Raw genomic sequence first — 19,293 nt, 5'->3', positions numbered from 1 at the left:
GCAACTGTAGCTCTGATTTGACCCCTAGCCTGGGAACTTCCATATGATATGGGTATGCCCCTACAAAGTAAACAAAAAAAACAAGCAAACAAACTTATCAAACAGAACCACTGGATGTCACATAATGATAATGATGCCAGGTCCTTAACCTGCTGAGCCACCAGGGAATTCCAAGTGACTCTTGATTTTGAGTTGAAGGAAATATTGGCAAGTAAAAATATGATCAAACTATATCCACTAACAGTAAAACTGTTTAGCATGCTGTGTGGGAAAAAAGTAGGCAGTGACTAAAAAAAGTCCACTTTTCCACACTGTCATAGGAAAAAATACTCACAAGAAACATAATACTCACATAGGAACAATTTTACTCAAAAGTACCCACATGAGACCATACACAGAAACATTCCTACATTCATAACAGGAAGGACTAGGGAGACCATCTAATGTGTTGTCTGATCAAAGACACTTCAGAGGACAAAAGGAGACCCTTTTAATAGTTTTATTAGGATAATGGAGATAAACAGAAACTTCCCCAGGAATATATGTCACCTTAGGCTTGTGTCTATGATTTCAAGTGACTTGTTTGAATATTATATGTATATGATTATCAACATATTAAACAGCATAAAATTATCTTTTCAGGATGAAATATAAGGTTAATGTTGAGGATAAGTTGAGACGTCTTTAAAAGATTGAATTATGACCAAAAAAGGTTTGATGGCTGAGTGTTTCAATTTTTTCCATTCTGGATGATTTTCTGTACTCATGGGAGAAATAAACTGATTCTACATGATGAACATAATTTAAAATTATAAGAAAATGCTAAAAATAAAAAGAAAACGAGGAGAAAGAGGAAGAAGGAGAAGAAGGAGGAAGAAGAGAAGGGGAAGAAGAAGAAGAAAGAGAAGGAAAAGAAGGAGAAATACTTTTGGAAGCTGGACTCACCCAGACTGGGTTTAATAACCCATCCATCACTATTTCCCAGGGTGAAACACCTAACCTTGACTTTCTAGTTTATTGCTGACGGAGTGGAGAAAGCCCTTGGTGGAGTTATTTCCATTACTTCCCCATAAGTACTTGAAAGATGCACCCATCACTTGCTGACTATCTCCCAAACCTTTCATTGTGAGTGAGAACGCTGTAATTTAAGAGAACAAAGAGAAATATAAACTGGATACAAAATCAGGCCAATGGCTCACAGTATCTGCAGATCTCTTGGTGAAAGATAGTAAACAAGTATCATCCTTCTCACTGATATGGAACTATTAAATAATGCAAAAAAAAAAAAAAGATTTCCCTCATGGCTCAGTGGGTTAAGGACAGGATGCTGTCACTGCTGTGGCTCTGGTTATGCAGTGGCGCAGGTGGGTTTGGTCCCTGGCCCAGGAAATTCCACCTGCCACAGTCACAGTCAATAAATAAAAAAGCTAACAGTAAGTTAACATTTTATGCTTTAGTTTCATTTTTTAAATCGTGATGAATCTTTTGAAAATGTTTATACTTGTGGGTGATTTGTGTAATTTGTAAAAAAGTAAATGGTCCACAAATGCCAAAAGTTTTGGAAACTTTAAAAATGATGGTTTCACGTCAAAGTTAAGGCTTGCAGGTCTAAGCCTTAACCAAGATTTCAACGGGTTGAGAAGATGCATACCTTTAAAGCTTACATTGCTCCAACTTATCCTTCAAGAATCAACTCAGGAATCCTATTGTACAAATATTTGAATTCTTCCTGTGTGCCAGAGTTATAACAATGTACAAAAAGCAGCCCTTGGAGTTCCCACTGTGGCTCAGCAGTAACAAACCCAGCTAGTATCCATGAGGATGCAGGTTCATTCCCGGCCCCACTTAGTGAGTTAAGGATCTGGCGTTGCTGTGGCTGTGGTGAAGGCTGGCAGCTGCAGCTGCAATTCAATCACTAGTCTAGGAACTTCCATATGCCACAGGTGTGGCCCTAAAAAAGATACACATACACACAAAGTGGCCCTTGTCCTCAAGAAACTTCAGAGAATCTCTGACACCTCAGAGGTTTAAGTGCTACATTAGAGAAGATTTAAGAAGCTCTGAAAACATGCAAGAGAGACTAAAAACCAACCAAGACTTGGGGGAATCAAATCAAGCAACTGAGACCTGAAGCTGAAAGAGTGGTGAAGGAGCAGCAACAGCTCTGATTTGACCCCTAGTCTGGGAACATTCATATGCCCTGGGTGTGGCTTTAAAAAGACAAGAAGGAAGGAAGGAAGGAAGGAAGAGAGAGAAAGAGAGAGAGAGAGAGAAAGAAAGAAAGAAAGAGAGAGAGAGAGAGAGAGAGAGAAAGAAAGAGAGAGAGAGAGAGAGAGAGAGAGAGAGAGAGAAAGAAAGAAAGAAAGAAAGAAAGAAAGAAAGAAAGAAAGAAAGAAAGAAAGAAAGAAAGGGCTCCATAGTGTAGAAAACAGAGAAGGAGGCAAGAAGAGGCAGAGAGACTTGTCAGGAGCTGTAATAGCAATGGGATGATTTCAGAGCAATGATGGCAATAATTACGGAAATGAAAAGGGGGAAATAGGAGATGAAAGTGAATTTGATTTGGGTCTTAAAAGAGTAGGCGTTTACCAGGCAGGCAAGTAGGAAAGGACGTTCAAGATAAAGCAAAGACAGAGGAAACTGAAAAGCAGAAGACATGCTCCTGGGTCTTATATATAAAAGAAATGAGATACAAAGAGAAAGGCAGCTTGGGAACAGAGTGGGAAGCCACCTAGTTTTCTGAGCTGGGGAGTGTCCTGTTCAGATCTATATTTTAGAAAATTAAAAATAGGGCACAGGATAGCTTAGGAGTTTAGGGAACTGTCACCCTACCAAGCCCCTCTATTACAGCACATCTGGTCATGCCACAGCACCTCTGCATCTCCACAGGAATTTCTAAAACCACGGGAGAGTTGACCAGAACCACGGCATGCCAGTATTTCCACAACAAAATACTTTGGAAGGATCTTTTCAAGAACCAGGCTGGTTTCCTGTTACACGCTGTCACACCCGTTCTAGATCCCTGTACCAGACACTGTGGAGAGAATCTTCCGGACAGGTGGGATTCTAGGAAAAATCTCTCAGCTCTTTGAAGGAGACACAAGGAAAAGATGGTCCTTTTTCTCCTTCTATCAAGATGTGAGATCTGCTGGAGTTCTTTTGTGACACATCGGGTAAAGGATCTGGCATTGCCACTGCAGTGGCCCAGGTCACTGCCACAGCACAGGTTTGATATCTGGCCTGGGAACGTCCACATGATGCAAGCGCAGCCAAAAAAAAAAAAAAAAAAAAAAAAAAGGGATGTGATGCCTACTGAAACTTTAGCTTTCTTGGGATAAAAACAGGGCAAATATGAAAGCTTGCTGATGGCTGAGGACAATAAGGAAAATAATCTGGGTGTTTGGTAGCATCAATGAGCTTCTGAATTAACCAAGTCCAGAATCAAGCTGCCTTGGAAATTCTTGTTACATAAGCTGAGCTTCTCCATGGATTTAACCATTTTGCACCAGCTGACATCGTATTCAGCACCCTTTCGGAGAGGAGGAAACACAGGGGAGGTTTAGGAGCAGGGAAGGAAGTAGTCTCCATCACCAGCTACATCTATTCCTCCTGTCTCTCCCTTTCTTCTCCTTTTCCTCATTGACCAGCATGAATCAACCACCTGTTCTGCAGGCTGCTCCGCAGAGAGCAACAGACTGATAAGAAGGTAAAAAGCACTAATGACTATGCTTCCCAGCCTGGAGCGCTTGCTTGACTGATTATAGGAGTGGAACTATCACTCCTGGCTTTTCAAAAGGAGCCCTGTGAACACCTGTTCTTTGCGTAAGATGTGGGGAAAAGAGTCATCATAGGAATGCAGGGCCACCTTCTTCACAGGGAGTGGGATGAAAATGTCACAAAGGGCCTCTATGAGCCGTGTTCTGCAGTTGGGTGGCATCGCTAATTTGCAGCATCCTAGCAGCAAGTAAACTCCACTCCCACACAGACGTCAGAAACTTAGTGAGAGGCTGTGAGCTCCTGACACAGGCTCAGATTTATGATTGGGTACAGAGAAAAGAAGCCACAGAAAACAGTCCCCAGTCGCTCTCCCAGCACAGCAGGGAGTGTGGCAAAGAAAGCTGTTTGTCAACTTTGGATTTCTATGACTCATCTTTCCCATTTTAATTTTCTGAAATTGGGACACGTCTTACCGCTGATATGTAACATTTAATGTGGCATCATTTCTCTTCTTGTAAGATGTTCTTCAACAGATAAGTGTCAGTTGATGTGCTAGGAAAAGCATGGATGGCTCCTCAGGAAGTGGCAAACATGCTGGCCAGCCAGTGACCTCTGTAACAAGGGGCTGTTTGCTTATGGAAAGCTTCTTCCTGCAGAAAGATGCCCAGCTCACTGGGCGACCTGGAAGGTCTGACCTCTGGGTGGGCAGATGCACCTTGTGGGGTCCCTTAAGGGAGGGGGTTACCTCCCATGCATCCTGTCCAGCCCAAAATTCCTACATTAAAAATCATTCCTGGAGTTCCCGTCATGGTGCAGCAGAAACACTAGAAACCATGAGGTTGAGGGTTCAATCCCTGGCCTCGCTCAGTGGGTTAAGGATCTAGAGTTGCCGTGAGCTGTGATGTAGGTCACAGACATGGCTCAGATCCTGCATTGCTGTGGCTATGGTGTAGGTTGTTGGCTGCAGCTCCAATTTGACCCCTAACCTGGGAACTTCCATATGCTGCAGATGTGGCCTGAAAAAGACAAAAAAAAAAAAAAAATCATTCCTTTAAAAGGTCTTAAAAATCCATTGTCTTTGAGAGTTTTCTATTGTATGATTCTCGAACCAAATAGCAATGAACACTTTTCAAGTAAAATCTCATTGGAAATAATAGCATAGCAGTTCCCATCATGGCTCAGTGAAAACAAACCTGACTAGTATCCATGAGGATGTAGGTTCGATCCCAGGCCCCAGTTAGTGGGTTAAGGATCCAGCATTGCCATGAGTTGTAGCGTAGGTAGCAGACGAGGCTCAGATTCCCCCGTTGTTGCTGTGGCTGTGGCATAGGCCAGAAGCTACAGCTCTGATCTGACCCCTAGCCTGGGAACCTCCAGGTGCCACATGTGCAGCCCTAAAAAGACAAAAAAAAAAACAAACAAAAAAAGAACTAATGGTATACAAATAGATATTCTAATGGTTCCCTTGCTCATTGGAAAAATATCTTACCCTTTGCAGAATTTCTGAATAACCTCCAAACACTGTTTGAAAATGACTACTAAAATCCACAGAGAGATGTATGGGAGAAACATTATGCAGGAAGAATCAGGCTGTAGGAAACTTGCAGGTGTACATACTTGTTTTACTGAGGATGCAACTGAGGCTCTGAGAGGTTAAAAGCCTCGCCCACAGTACTTATCCAGGCAGTGACCACTGGGATCAGAACCTCAGCCAGCTGACTCCTGGGCCACAGTTCTGATAGGACAAGAGGAGACAGGCAGAGCTCCACATCCTTGGGTCACCATGTCGCCTGGAACCAGCCCTGCGCCTTCATATGAGATCCTTGCCATCACAGACATTGGCGCTTCTGCACCCTGGTTCTCCTGTATCTCCTCCTCCCCTTGTGCCAGCTGCTGTCATCAGGAGGGTGGCCAGCCCACAGCCTCATGGAAACCGACCAAGACATCTCCCAAGAAGCAAGCTTGTACAGCCAAGATCCAGAGAAGGCAGAATCTTTCCGTGATTTTCATTCATCCTGAGTCCTAGGAATATGTTCACATAAATGACTGGTGCATTTCTGGGATCCCCCATATCCTTTCTTCCCAAGAACCAGCTCTGAGACATAGTGGAGTCTGAAGCATGTGTTCTATCGCTGTCAGGTGGGCATATTCCTTAATGTGGCCTCAGTTATAAAATGGGATAAAAATAGTACTGGGCTTATGGTGTTGTGATAATACAGATGGAATATTACTTAGCATGTAGTGAGAACTTCGTCAGGTGGTTACCTGTTAAGCTTAAGAATACTAGGTGCTTTCCAGTTTAATCTGTTGAGTAGTCGTTTTGTGTGAGACATATGTTTCTTAATACCATAAATATTTTTGAAAAGCTACATCTTTCATATTAGGTTGGGGAGGTAGAGAGAAATCGGGTTGAACTCGGCTACAAACCACTTGTCATCAAACCAAGCAAGATTCAGCGAAAATAAGTCCCTACAGATGCTGGGCTTTAATCCTTGCAGATAGAGCCATCCTAATTCCTGGACAGTGGGGTGCTAAAATACCAACTCTGTTTCATAAATTCATGTTCAGGCAAAGGACTTGATCATCAGTGGTCCTTGGATCATAGAACTATGATGAAAACGTGCAATCTCATTATTGTTTTAAGGTGCTAGTGTCCTTTTGTTCTTGTTCCAGATTCTCCCATTCTTCCTGGTTTTCTCCTCTACTCTGTTTATCTTGTGTCCTGCCTTACAGATGTGATAGGACTTCCTTGCCATCCAGAGAAAAGGACCAAGAGATGTCTGTCTCTGCCTTGCTGCAGGAGATGGGGCAGTTCCTGAAAGCCCTGCTACTTAGGGAAAAGCTGTTAAATGAATAAAATATTTCCACTACTTCTAATATGAAGAGGTAGAGACATAGGTAACTGAGGAAACCTAAATAAGTTTGACAGAAAAATACTTCAGCTTGGAGTTTCCAAGGCTCAGCGGAGATGAATCTGACTAGCATCCATGAGGACACAGGTTTGATCCCTGGCCTGGCTCAGTGGGTTAAGGATCTGGTGTTGCCATGAGCTGTGGTGTAGGTTGCAGGTGCAGCTCAGATCTGACGTTGCTGTGGCTGTGGCGTAGGCTGGCAGCTACAGCTCTGATTCAACCCCTAGCCTGGGAACCTCCACAAGCTGTGGGTGCGGCCCTAAAAAGAAAAGAAAAATACTTCAACTGGACAATGAAAATAAGTTTATAAAAATAATAAGCAACATTTTGAAACTAAGCACATTGAGTTCGTATGTACAATGTAATGGCAAAAGAACACTTGACAATGGGTGTGAGGTATGGGGGAGGCTGTCTTTGAAAGGTGAGAGGGAGTCAGGTGATTGACTTTCAAACAAGCAGTATGAGATAGTGTGCTTTACCATAAGAAATATGTATTTGGTATTCATCCCATTCCTGGCACAGAGCTCCTAAAACCTTGGAATTTCCCAAGCAATAAGGAGAGATAAAGGAGTCATTTATAAGCCCCTTTCAACCACACCTGAGTTTATGTAATGAAGTGACTTTTGCTGATCGCCCAGGGAACCAACTCTGTGACTAGAAGGTTGGAATTTTCAGCCCCATTTCCCTGCCTCTGGGAAGGGGAAAATGGAAGATTGAGTTTGATTGCCAGGGTCCTGTGATTTAGTCAATCCTGCATACGTAATGAAGCCTCCATAAACATCTATAAAGTACTGAGAGCTTGTGGGTTGGTGAGCATATGGAAATGTTGGAAAAGTAGCTGGAGAGGCAATGGAAGCTCCACGCCCCTTCCCCTATAGGTGGCCCTATGTATTTCTTCTTCTACCTGGCTGTCACTGAGTTGTATACTTTGTAATAAACTGGTCATCAAGTAAATAAACTGATTTCCTGAGTTCTGTGAGCCATTCTAACAATGACTTCCAGCCAATCAATCAGAAGTCCAGGCAACAACTTGGACGTGGATTGGTGTCTGAAGTTGAAGTGCTATCTTGTCGGACTGAGCCTTAACACGTGGGATCCGATGCTCTGTGCATAGATAGGGTCAGAATTGAGTTAAAGATGCAGGACATCCAACTGATAGGGAGCAAGTAGGATAGTTACATGGGTAGTTGTAGAAGTGCCAGTAGGGGACCATGGATAGGGAGGGCAACCTAGGGAAATTTGGGCGACCACTATAAGTTAAGAAAGCCATCAGAATGTCGTGGAATGAAGCCACCTTGCTCAACTCTAAACCCATAAGTAAAAGCACGAGGTAGGCCTCAGGTCATTAAGGGAAAGAGAAGACGAGGCCTGCATTCAAGTTCAGCAAGATAATGATCCTTAGGACCAAGGACAGGAGTGGAAGGGAAAGATGACATTCCAAAGCAGGAGGCCCTCGTGATGCAGAAACCTGAGATGACTCAACATATGCCAGCGTCCGTTACCACCCTTATGCTGATCTGAATAAGCCACATGACAGTCCTAGTTTGACCTCATAGGGTCAAATACTCTCTTACCGGATACGAAGGAGGAGCTAATGATGGAAGCCTGACATCTACTCAAAGAACGAGGAAGAAGGAGGCCTTTTCCCCCTCCCCCCTTTCCTTGGGTTATACAAATATAGCCCACCTAATGCTTAGAGCAGAGCCCCTCGCCTGCCTACTTGTATCCCTCACAAGCATCCTATCTTCTTTTTTTTTTTTTTTTGTCTTTTTATCTTTTTTAAGGGTCTAATCAGAGCTGCAGCTGCCAGCTTATGCCACAACCACAGCGATGCCAGACCTGAGCTGCATCTCTGACCTGCGCCACAGCTCATGGCAATGCCGGATCCTTAACCCGATGAACAAGGCCAGGGATCGAACACACATCCTCATGAATACTAGTCAGGCTGATTACCACTGAGCCACCAAGGGAACTCCAGCATCCTGTCTTAATACATCTATTTCTTGCCTATCACTTTGTCTCTTGCTGAACTCCTTCTGCAGAGACACAAAGAACCTGAACCTCAGTAAGTCCAGACACCAGGTGAGTGATTGTAATTTTAAAAACTGTAGGTGCAAGTCCCAGTCTGGGTTCTGGTGGGAGTTAAGTCAGAGATGTTTCTGTTTCACAATTATTTCATGTGGGAAAACCTCATACACACACATCTGGTGGCCAGAAAAACTGAGAATATGAGCAGAAGAGAAAGCAGTTTTCCTTTATACAGTGTCTCTGGGGTGGGTTATTTTGCACTTAAACTACACATAAAATTAAAGTTACAGACAGGAAAAGCTAAACATAAGAGTGCTTTGAAAATATGGTTTACAATCACCTCTGTCGTGTCTTGAATGTCCACATATTCGTAAATCAGTTGTGGGCTCTCTATTCTATTCCACTGGTCTATTTACACTGTTGTCAATATCACCCTGTTTGCAGTATTATACTTTCTGAATAAGGTATATAGTAAAGTGAGCCCCTGAACTTTTATTTTACCAAAATTTCCTTGGCTCTTCTTGGTCCTTTATGTTTCCATAAACGTTTTAGAATTAACCTTTCAACAAAAGGCCTAAAATTGTCGAGCTTTGATTGGAATTGCACTCATTTATTCTACTAATTTTGGGGACATTAAATAGCTTTAATATACTGAGTATTCCCACCTAAAATCATGATATATGTTTCTATTTAGATTGGCTTAAAATTTTACAACATATAATAATCATCTTCAAGGCAGTCTTGAAAGCACATTTTTGAAAGATTTATTCTTAAGTACTGTGGTATTTTTGTGGTTAGTTAAAATAATATCCTTTTGCGGGGGTCACGCCTGTAGCATGAGGACGTTCCTGGGCCAGGGATCAAACACACACCACAGCAGTGACCCAAGCCATAGCAGTGACAATGCTGGATGCTTAACCTGCTAGGCCACTGGGGAACCACAATAGTATCTTTCTGGGTTTTTTGTTTTTTTGTTTTTTTGGAAAGAAAACCCAATAGTATCTTTCTTAATTACATTTTTTATATATGTTGCAATGATTTTTTTTTACACACTCATACCCAGCAATCTTGCTAAATTTATTGATCAGTACTACTTAAATTGTAGGTTCCCAGACTTTGTGTGTAAACCATCATATAAATGTGAACAAGAGCAGTTCTGTTTCTTCCTTGGCAACCTATGTAATATACCTTTCATTTGTTTTTAATTACCTTTTTAACTTACTCTCTTCATAGGGTCTCTAGTATATTATAGATACAGAAATAATGGGTATTTTACTCTCCTGATTTATAATGAAATGCTTTTTACTGTTCATAACTACATATGATGTTACTGGTGAGTTTTGGTGGAAACTCTTTATCAGGTTAAGAAAGTTTCTTCTCTTCACTAGTTTCCTAAGTGATTTGTGTCAGGAAGGTGTGTGGAATCTTATCTAATGCTTTGTAGATTAGATTTTGAGATGATCATCTAGTTTTTCTAAAAAGTGAACTGGAGGAGTACAGTCATGGCTCAGTGGCAATGAACCCAACTAGTAACCATGAGGACTCGGGTTTGATCCCTGGCCTTGCTCACTGGGTTAAGGATCCAGCATTGCCATGAACTGTGGTGTAGGTCACAGGCATGGCTCAGATCTGGGGTTTCTGTGGCTGTGGTTAGGCCGGCAGCTTAGCTCCAATTCACCTGGGAACTTCCATATGCCAGGGGTGAGGCCCTTAAAAAAAAAAAAAAAAAAAAAAAAAAGACCAAAAAAAAGTTAACTGGAGAATTAGAACAACAGATATTTATCAAAATTGTACATGATCATGGTTTAGAGTCAAATTGCTCTGTGACATCCATTTGCATGCTGCTAGCCACACTACGTCTCCAGCCACACTCAGTGTTATTATCAGTATATTTCATTTTGGCCATTCTATTGGATGTGAAGTGATACCTTATCAGCTACAAAATTATGAGTTCTGCAGTTCCTACTAGGAGTAAAACTAATAAAAATCAACTAGTATAGGGTGAGCCACACCAAAATGCTACTAAATTCAGAGATAAATCAACTTGCATACAAAGTCGACACTGTAACACAGATTTCCAGACCCCTTCGAAGGATTGTTCCAAGGGTTTTGTCAATCCGTGATCTGTAAACTCTTTCAGTGAATCTATCATTTATAAACTAAATTAATAAACCTAAACTTTATGTGGGTCCAAGGATTTTTCTTAACAAGGGGTGAGGGTGGGGTTCCTGTGGTGGCTAAGGCACAGGCAGGGCTCTGACTACTCTTCTGCCTGACCTACGGGAAACTCTGAGACCTGAGCTCAGTCTTCACTTGTGTAAAATAAGAGAGTAGTAGGATCCACAGAACAGGGTCACTTCAAGAATGAAATGAGATAATCCAGGTAGAGTTCCATCTAGTGTCTAGCTTGGAGCACATGCTCATTCCAAGTTTAGTTGCTATTACTTGTCAAAAAGTTTGGATATTAGCTGTTGGCTAGTAGAGGAGTAAAGCAGTCCTGCAAATACCTAGCAGATACATATAAAAACTGGGGGGTGGGGAATGGAAAACAAATTTGAGATGCCTGAAAGCATCCCAAAGTGGACCAAAATCAAAGGAAACTTTTGTCTCAAGAAACTGCAAGTAGAAGGGGTAAAAACTGCAGGCTCTGCTTCTTGACCCAAGGGGGCTGCCAGCTTCCACGATCAAGGCTGAGAAAAGATTACGAAGTTAAAGAAAGCTATTACCTGATGGATGACCTTGAACTCTGTCTAAAGTAACAATATTCTGAGCGAGGGTCTTTAGATGTATACAAAAGGAGAGCAAAAGGAAAGCTGTTGCTCAGCAATCACCCAAGGACTCCATACCTGGAAGGCACTTGTATAAAGGAATTAGTGAAGATTCCTTCCTGTGTTCACTCACCTTCTCGTTCATCGATTCCACAAATTTTTATCAAGCATCTATGATTTTTGACTAAATATGAGCGCTTGTCTTGTTAATTAAAACATATTCATGGTAGGAGTTCCCATTGTGGCGCAGTGGTTAACGAATCCGACTTGGAACCATGAGGTTTCGGGTTCGATCCCTGGCCTTGCTCAGTGGGTTAAAGATCCGGTGTTGCCGTGAACTGCGGTGTAGGTTGCAGACGCAGCTTGGATCCCACATTGCTGTGGCTCTGGCGTAGGCCGGCAGCTGCAGCTCCGATTAGACCCCTAACCTGGGAACCTCCATATGCCACCGGGGCAGCTCAAGAAAAAGGCAAAAAGACAAAAAAAAAAAAAAACCACCAACAAAAAAATATATTCATGGTAAAAAAAAAATTTCTGATAGTGGGAAAGATACAGAATGAAAATTTTAATTTCTCTTTTCTCCCCCCAACCTGGAATCACTCCCCTGAGGTGAGCACTGCGAACAGTGTTTTGTATTAATAACACGTGAAAGTGTCAGGACTTATTCATTCCGTATGCAATGAGCATTGATTCCCACGATGGGCAGACATCGAACCGCCTGTGACAAAGGCAGGCGGGCCCTCTTGCTCCAGGCCCCTGAGGAGGGCACTGGCACAGCCTCCCCGCTGAGGGTCCCCCTGATGCCACAAAGACATGGAACAGCTGCGACCCAGGCTGTGACCGGGAGCCCTTCCAAAGCGCCCACGGAGCAAAGTACGTGTGTCCCTCTGCCCGAGTCCGACCACCCCCTTCACACGCCAGACCCCGCAGAATCTTGCCCAGTGAGGACCCGTGTGTGCGGATCGCCATGATATCCTTTAGGTTGGAACCGAGGTCCTTCTGTCTCCAGGATCGCGGATGGCTCTGTCACTTCGAATTCCCAGCACGTAAGACAGAGCCTCTCCGGGGTTATCTCTGGTCGAGGATAAAACACAGCTCCCCACCGTCTCCGCAGAATAAAACTCTTCTCCTGAAGCAAAGCTGACACGGTCGCACAAAACTGATAAGCCCGAGATCTGGGCTGTGGGAGGCACGGTTATCTGGAACACGGGTCCTTACCCAAGAGAAAAGCGTTTATCTGAGCAGCGCTGTAACGGTGTAGTTTGAGATAACAAAATTTCCTAGGGAATCCTTCCTATCTATCGGCAGCGATTCTTCATCCTGAACTTCCGAAGAACAAAAAAATTACATATTTCTTTGCCTTACATGGTTAAGAGGAAGTATATGAGTGTCTGGGGAGAGGAGGATTTGAAAGAGCTTGTCCAGTGTGTGTCCGGGTCCCCAACCTGAGCACGGGAAAAGGACAAGCCCTGAGAGCTGGCAGTGGGAACTGCTCACAGTGGGGAGGCAGAGATGAGGTGCAACTGGAGGCCCCTCCCTGTGCCCTCCTCCCAAAAGGGAGCTCCCCAGTGATGTTGCCGGTAGTTCCCTTTGTGCTAATGCAACAGTTTTCACCCTGGGCTGCATGCAGCTCTAGGAGTTTCAGGACAAGCAAGGCCAGGAGAAGGGGGTGTCCTAACATTCCCCTCATCTTTAAATAGGGGTGCTCCCAATTCCTCTCTGTTACATATCAGGCTTTCCTTTGAGATTCCCTTAAAAAAAATTTTTTTTCCATCTTCTTAGTAAGTATGATGGTTAATTTTATGTGTCAGCTTGGCTATGGCACAGTACCCAGATAGTTGGTCAAGCACCAGTCTAGATGTTGCTGTGAAGGTATTTTTTAGATGAGATTAACATTTAAATCAGTAGACTTTGAGTAAAACAGATTACCTCCCCCAAGTGGGTGGGCCTTGTCCAATCAGTTGATGGCCTTAGGAGAATAAGACTGAGGTCCACCAAAGAAGAAGGAATTCTGATTTGAGTTTGACATCAGCCCTTCCATGAGCCTCCAGCCTGCCGACCCAGCTCGTCAGATTTTGACCTTTCCAGGCTCCACAACGTTGTGTGCAAACTCTTGTCGCTAAAACACTATTTCTCCCTATCCTATTTGCTCTGCTTCTCTAGGGACCCCTGACAAGCACAGTATATATTTGTTAGATTTAGGGACATGGATGAAACAATTTGGGATATTTTTTTTTCTTTTTAAGGCCACACCTGCAGCATATGGAAGTTCCCAGGCTAGGAGTTGAATCAGAGCTGCAACTGCCGGCCTACATCACAGCCAAAGCAATACTAGATCCAAGCTGCATCTGCAACATACACCACAGTTTGCAGCAATGCAGGATCCTTAACCCACTGAGCAAGGCCAAGGATCAAACTTGCACCCTCACAGACACTATGCTGGGTTCTTAACCCACTGAGCCACAATGGGAACACCATGGGAGATATTTTAAAAGTAATACAGAATTGAACAAAATAAATGACTGTGTTGGTCTTGGGTTCTCACTGTGCAAGAAGAGCCTTACAAAAATGGAATAGTGCAAGGCAAGAAATGATGCCATGGGGATGGATGGAATTGGAGGTATTGTGAAAACTCAGGATTTCTGAAATATACATGTATATGTCAGTTTATGTGCTTATATATATGTATTGATGTGTCTATATGTATGGAAAAGTACATATACATGCTTATATTTCCTAGTTTCCTGCTGAAAATACCAAGAAGCAAATATAACCCAGAAGCAGCAAGGAGTACACACTTAATGCCCATAGAGTGATCTCTCATGTTTCCCACAAAAACTGCCCGGGATTACTCAGAAAAATGCCTGATTTGAAGGCTAGGGCAGGGCGGGTACAAGATTAGTCTGGAACATGTTGTTAAGCCAGAAAGAAAGAAGTTCATGCAAAAATAATGGAGCACATTACAAGGACTTGGGAGACAAGGCTCAAAGCCTTCCCATGGACCAAGTCAGGTCCACATGGAGCACCAAGATATCAAGTACAGTGACAAACTATTGAAATGGGATTGAAAAATCAATCCACATCGCTGATTGTAAAGGACAGAGGCATAAATAGAAGAGGTTATTCTGCTCACAGTAGAACACTGAGAACCAATGGGCCCGTGTGCAGGGAGTGCTGGAGAAAGTCATCATTCTGCAACCACAGAATAAAGAGTAGGTCAGCAAAAGACTCCAGTGGATGCTGAATCCAGGGAGAGATGTTGATGACGAGCAGGATACGTACATGTCTTAAAGTTTCTCCTCCTGGATGGCTTATTAGTTCATGGGAGAAAGTAAAACCTAGTAATTATTTAGCAGAGAGAATTACCTTCACCCGGGAGGAGAGTGTGTCCCCCGATGCACCACCCTGCAAAGGACACCACGCCCCTGGTGGCATTATGGCTGAAAATGCTTAATTCTAATAGGACCACCAAGAAACAGTAGACGAATGCGAAATGGGGACTGGTCTAGTTTTTAAAAAGCACGGTATGGGTGGGGGAGGAGGGACTATATTTTTCAAAATGTCACCGCCATAGAAGACAATGAAAAGCCGTGCAAGTGTTTCCAACTAAAAGAGAATAAAAGAAAATGAAAACTAAACTCGGTACCCAGCCCTGCACCAAATCCTGTGCTGGAGGAGAATGAAGTGCTGAAAAGAACATTATTATTATTATTATTATTATTATTATTATTATTGTCTTTTTGCCATTTCTTGGGCCACTCCCATGGCAAATGGAGGTTCCCAGGGTGAGGGTCGAATCAGAGCTGTAGCCACCGGCCTACACCAGAGCCACAGCAATGCGGGATCCGAGCCGCGTCTGCGACCTACACCACAGCTCACGGCAACGCCGGATCCTTAACCCACTGAGCAAGGCCAGGGATTGAACCCGCAACCTCATGGTTCCTAGTTGGATTCGTTAACTACTGAGCCACGACGGGAACTCCTGCAAAGAGCACTATTAGATCCACTGACAAAATCGGGGACATGGTGGCCAGGTTAGATGAAAATATGATATCAATGTAAATTTATGAAGCTGATGACTGTGCTGTGGTTATGGAAGAGAAAACGTTCTATTCTTAGGAAATACACACTGAAGTATTTAAAGGTAAAAGGCCAAATGTAATTTACCTTCAACTAGTTCAGAAAAAAAGAACTCTGTATTCATACACAAGCATGCATGTGTCTGTATATACACATGAATGGATGGATGGATGGAGAGACAGAGAGATGAATGATAAAAAGAGGGAGGAGGGAGGGAGAGATAAAGAATAAAACTCTGGGGAAAGACCGCTCTGCACTCTGCGGGGAAGAGTGCTATTTGGTCCCTGTTCCTCTAGCAGAGGGTATTCTCGGGCCAAGCCCATATTAAGGCTAGATGAACTAGTCCTTTGGCTTGAGGAAATGATCAAAAATATACGAGGTGAAGTTGGAGCACTGATTGGAGTTAAATCATTTAGACGGAGTGAACAGACCTAATGCAGTGTCCATGCTATGGAGCATCATCTACAGCTCTAGCTTCTTCACCGTACCATTGTGGCTTTGCGGGTTAAGGACCTGATGTGGTCTTTGTGAGGATGCAGGTTCAATCCTCGGCCTCACTCAGTGGGTTAAGGATCCAGCACTGCCACAAGCTTTGGCACAGGTCACAGATGCAGCTCGGATCCGGTGTTGCCGTGGCTATTGAGCAGTCCTCAGCTACAGCTCTGATTCAGCCCCGAGTCTGGGAACTTCCGTATGCCACAGTTGCAGAAATATAAAGGGAAAAAATTAACAAAAACTAAAAATTAAAAAAGTATTTTTAGGAGTTCCTGTCGTGGCGCAGAGGTTAACGAATCCGACTAGGAACCATGAGGTTGCGGGTTCGATCCCTGGCCTTGCTCAGTGGTTAAGGATCCGGTGTTGCCATGAGCTGTGATGTAGGTCGCAGACATGGCTCAGATCTGGTATTGCTGTGGCTCTGGCGTAGGCTGTCAGCTACAGCCTCGATTAGACCCCTAGCCTGGGAACCTCCATATGCCGCGGGAAGTGGCACTTGAAAAGGCAAAAAGACAAAAAAAAAAAAAAAAATTTTTAAATGCTGATCGTCTGAGACTTCAGTGAGTTGTAGTAGAACATAAAGATCCCTAATCACAGATCACCCTAACAAATAAAATAATAATGAGAATTTGAATACTGTCAGAATTATCAAAATGTGACAGTCCTGAAGTTTCCAAGTGCTGTTGGAAAAATGGTGCTGAGAGACTTACTCGACGTGGGGTTGCCATTAACCTTCAATTTGTAAAAAACCCAGTGTGTGTGAAATATAATCAAAACAAAGCATGATAAAATGAGGTCCGCCTGTAAGGAGATTTCCAAACAGGAAATACTATGTACTATTACGGAATACGATTGCTAATGTCTGACTTAGGGCCCAAATGGGAGTCAAACCCATCTCAGTTTACCTATGGCGTGGTAGGTAGTCTTTGGAGTTTACAATTTACGTAAAAAAAATTGTTTGCAGCTTCAAGTAAACAGGGGCTAGGATGACTGTGCCGGGAGGTGAGTGGTGTCAGTGCCCCGAACAACTGGTTACACACGAGAAACTCAGAAGACACCATTCATTTAGTGAAGCAGACATACTACAAGGAGAAAGCAACATGGATATGAAACATTCTGGTTGGGGAGCTGCAAATCTGAGCTCTAATTTATCTTTATCTTGGCATCATTTCTCCAGGCTTCCTTTTCCTCATGTGCTAGGCTTGGGCTAGATGCTATCTATCTCTGAGCCTTCCAGTTATAATGCTCTCTGACTCGGGAGTTCCCGTTGTGACTCAGTGGTTATCACATCCGACTAGGAACCATGAGGTTGCAGGTTCGATCCCTGGCTTCACTCAGTGGGTTAAGGATCCGGCTTTGCTGTGAGTTGTGGTATAGGTCACAGACTTGGCTCAGATCCCATGTGGCTGTGGCTGCGGTGTAGGCCGGCGGCTACAGCTCCAATTGGACCCCTAGCATGGGAACCTCCATGTGCCGTGGGAGCGGCCCTGGAAAAGACAAAAAAAAAATAATGCTCTCTGACTCTAAGGAGAACTGTGACCAAAAAAAATAATCAACATGGCATAATATACTATCAGAATCAGTAAAGGAATGGTGGGCAGAAAGGCATGGAAAAGAAGTAGCTGGGTTTGTCTCCTTTATCAAACGGAAGCAAGATCCGAAATCCATTTTCTCACACAGAGACAGGGAGCCCCAACAGCAGAGGAGCCATGGATTTCTGTTGTCTACAGATTCCCAACAAATTCTTGTTTCCATGGGAATGAGGAAACAAGGCTGCTTGCTAACAGATAGGGGGTTTTAAAATCCCATCTCTCCCAAAACTTTCCTTCCATCTGCTTCTGTTGTGCTGAACTCTGCTTTGGCAGCATGAAAATGGAAAGACAACCAGCAGCTGAAAGAAAAAGATACTGTCCCTTCCTATCCTGCCAGAACATTCGATCTAAAACGTGGCAACGGGGAAAATAAAACCAAAAAAACCCAAACTGAAATTTTTGAACACTAATTTTTTTGCATATTCTATATGTGTTCATGAACCTGTTCTAATTGGCTACCAAACCCTTAACATTTTTATCTCCCTTCAATCTCTACACACTCCCTGTATTTTAGTACCATTTTTTGTAATTCTCCTACCATGCTCTTGCCCTTGAAATTTTTTAAATGTCCTTATTACCTACAAAAAAAATTATAGAGCTCAGTGATTCAGGGAATGGTATAGACAGACAATGAGGGAAAATATTATTCAAAAACTTCCCTATAATACTAAATTCTTATCTGCAGGTGTCCCTTGCTAATGAGAGTTAGGTGAAAATGGAAGATGGTGGAGCAAAAGCAAAACATACTTCCTGCACAATTTGCTCAATTGCTCTCAATCACTATGTGCGTCACTTATTACGAGAGCCCGTTCTTTTTTGTTTTTTGCTTTTTTGTCTTTTTAGGGCTGTATCTGCAGCATATGGAGGTTCCCAGTCTAGGGATCCAATCGGAGCTGTTGCTGTCGCTGTCGGCCTGTGCCACAGCCACAGCAACACAGGATCCGAGCCCTACCTGCAACCTATACCACAGCTCACCGCAACACTGGATCCTTAACCCACTGAGTGAGGCCAGGGGTTGAACCTGAGTCCTCATGATTACTAGTTGCGTTCATTACTGATGAACAACAACAGAAAGTCCAAGAGATTCAATTCTTTTAAGAAAGAAATAGAGGAGTTCCCGCTGTGGTGCAACAGGATAGGCGGCATCTCTGTAGCACCAGGACACAGGTTTGATCCCTGGCCCAGTACAGTGGGTTAAGGATCTGACTTTGCCACAGCTGCAGTGTAAGTTACAACCGCAGCTCAGATCTGATCCCTGGCCTGGGAACTCCATATGCCACCAGCAGCCAAAAAAGAAAGAAATAGAATAGACAGTCTGCTTGCTGCCATTCCTAGATTATTTTGCTCTAAGATGACTGACATGCCCTAAAAGTGGATGTGGAAGATCATTAGTGTAACTTAATGATGAGTTATTTGCACTATTAAATGAAAATAACGGCAATAATCAAGGGTAATATTGTATATTGATTGCATTAATGAACCAATCTTTCATGCCTTCTTATATCCACGCTGTTTGCTAGTGCCCTGCACACACTTTCTGCATTGTAACTTGCTTTGGTCAGTAGGGTCTGGGCAATGTTTGTGCAAGTAAGGGCTTCACAATATCCTCCCATGTTTCTACTCCTTTCTTGTTCTCTATCATCATCTTGAGAACTAGTCTACTGGTGAGTGAAACTCATGTGGTAAATACAACCATGGCCTATC

The 19,293-nt window shown here is 43.2% G+C and overlaps 1 long non-coding RNA gene across 1 annotated transcript in view; it reads left to right on the top strand.

Moving 5' to 3' along the window:
• LOC146401035 (uncharacterized) overlaps window positions 1-19,293 on the top strand; it is a 271,100-nt gene that overhangs the window by 130,077 nt on the left and 121,730 nt on the right. The window lies entirely within an intron of this gene.

The sequence above is a fragment of the Sus scrofa genome, chromosome 8 (assembly GCF_054392235.1).
Source record: "Sus scrofa isolate SSC_HxYL_T2T_F1_AM1 chromosome 8, Sscrofa_HxYL_maternal_Yorkshire_Landrace_v2.0, whole genome shotgun sequence".
Taxonomy (NCBI): Eukaryota; Metazoa; Chordata; class Mammalia; order Artiodactyla; family Suidae; genus Sus; species Sus scrofa.
This window is presented reverse-complemented; position numbering and strand designations above follow the sequence as displayed.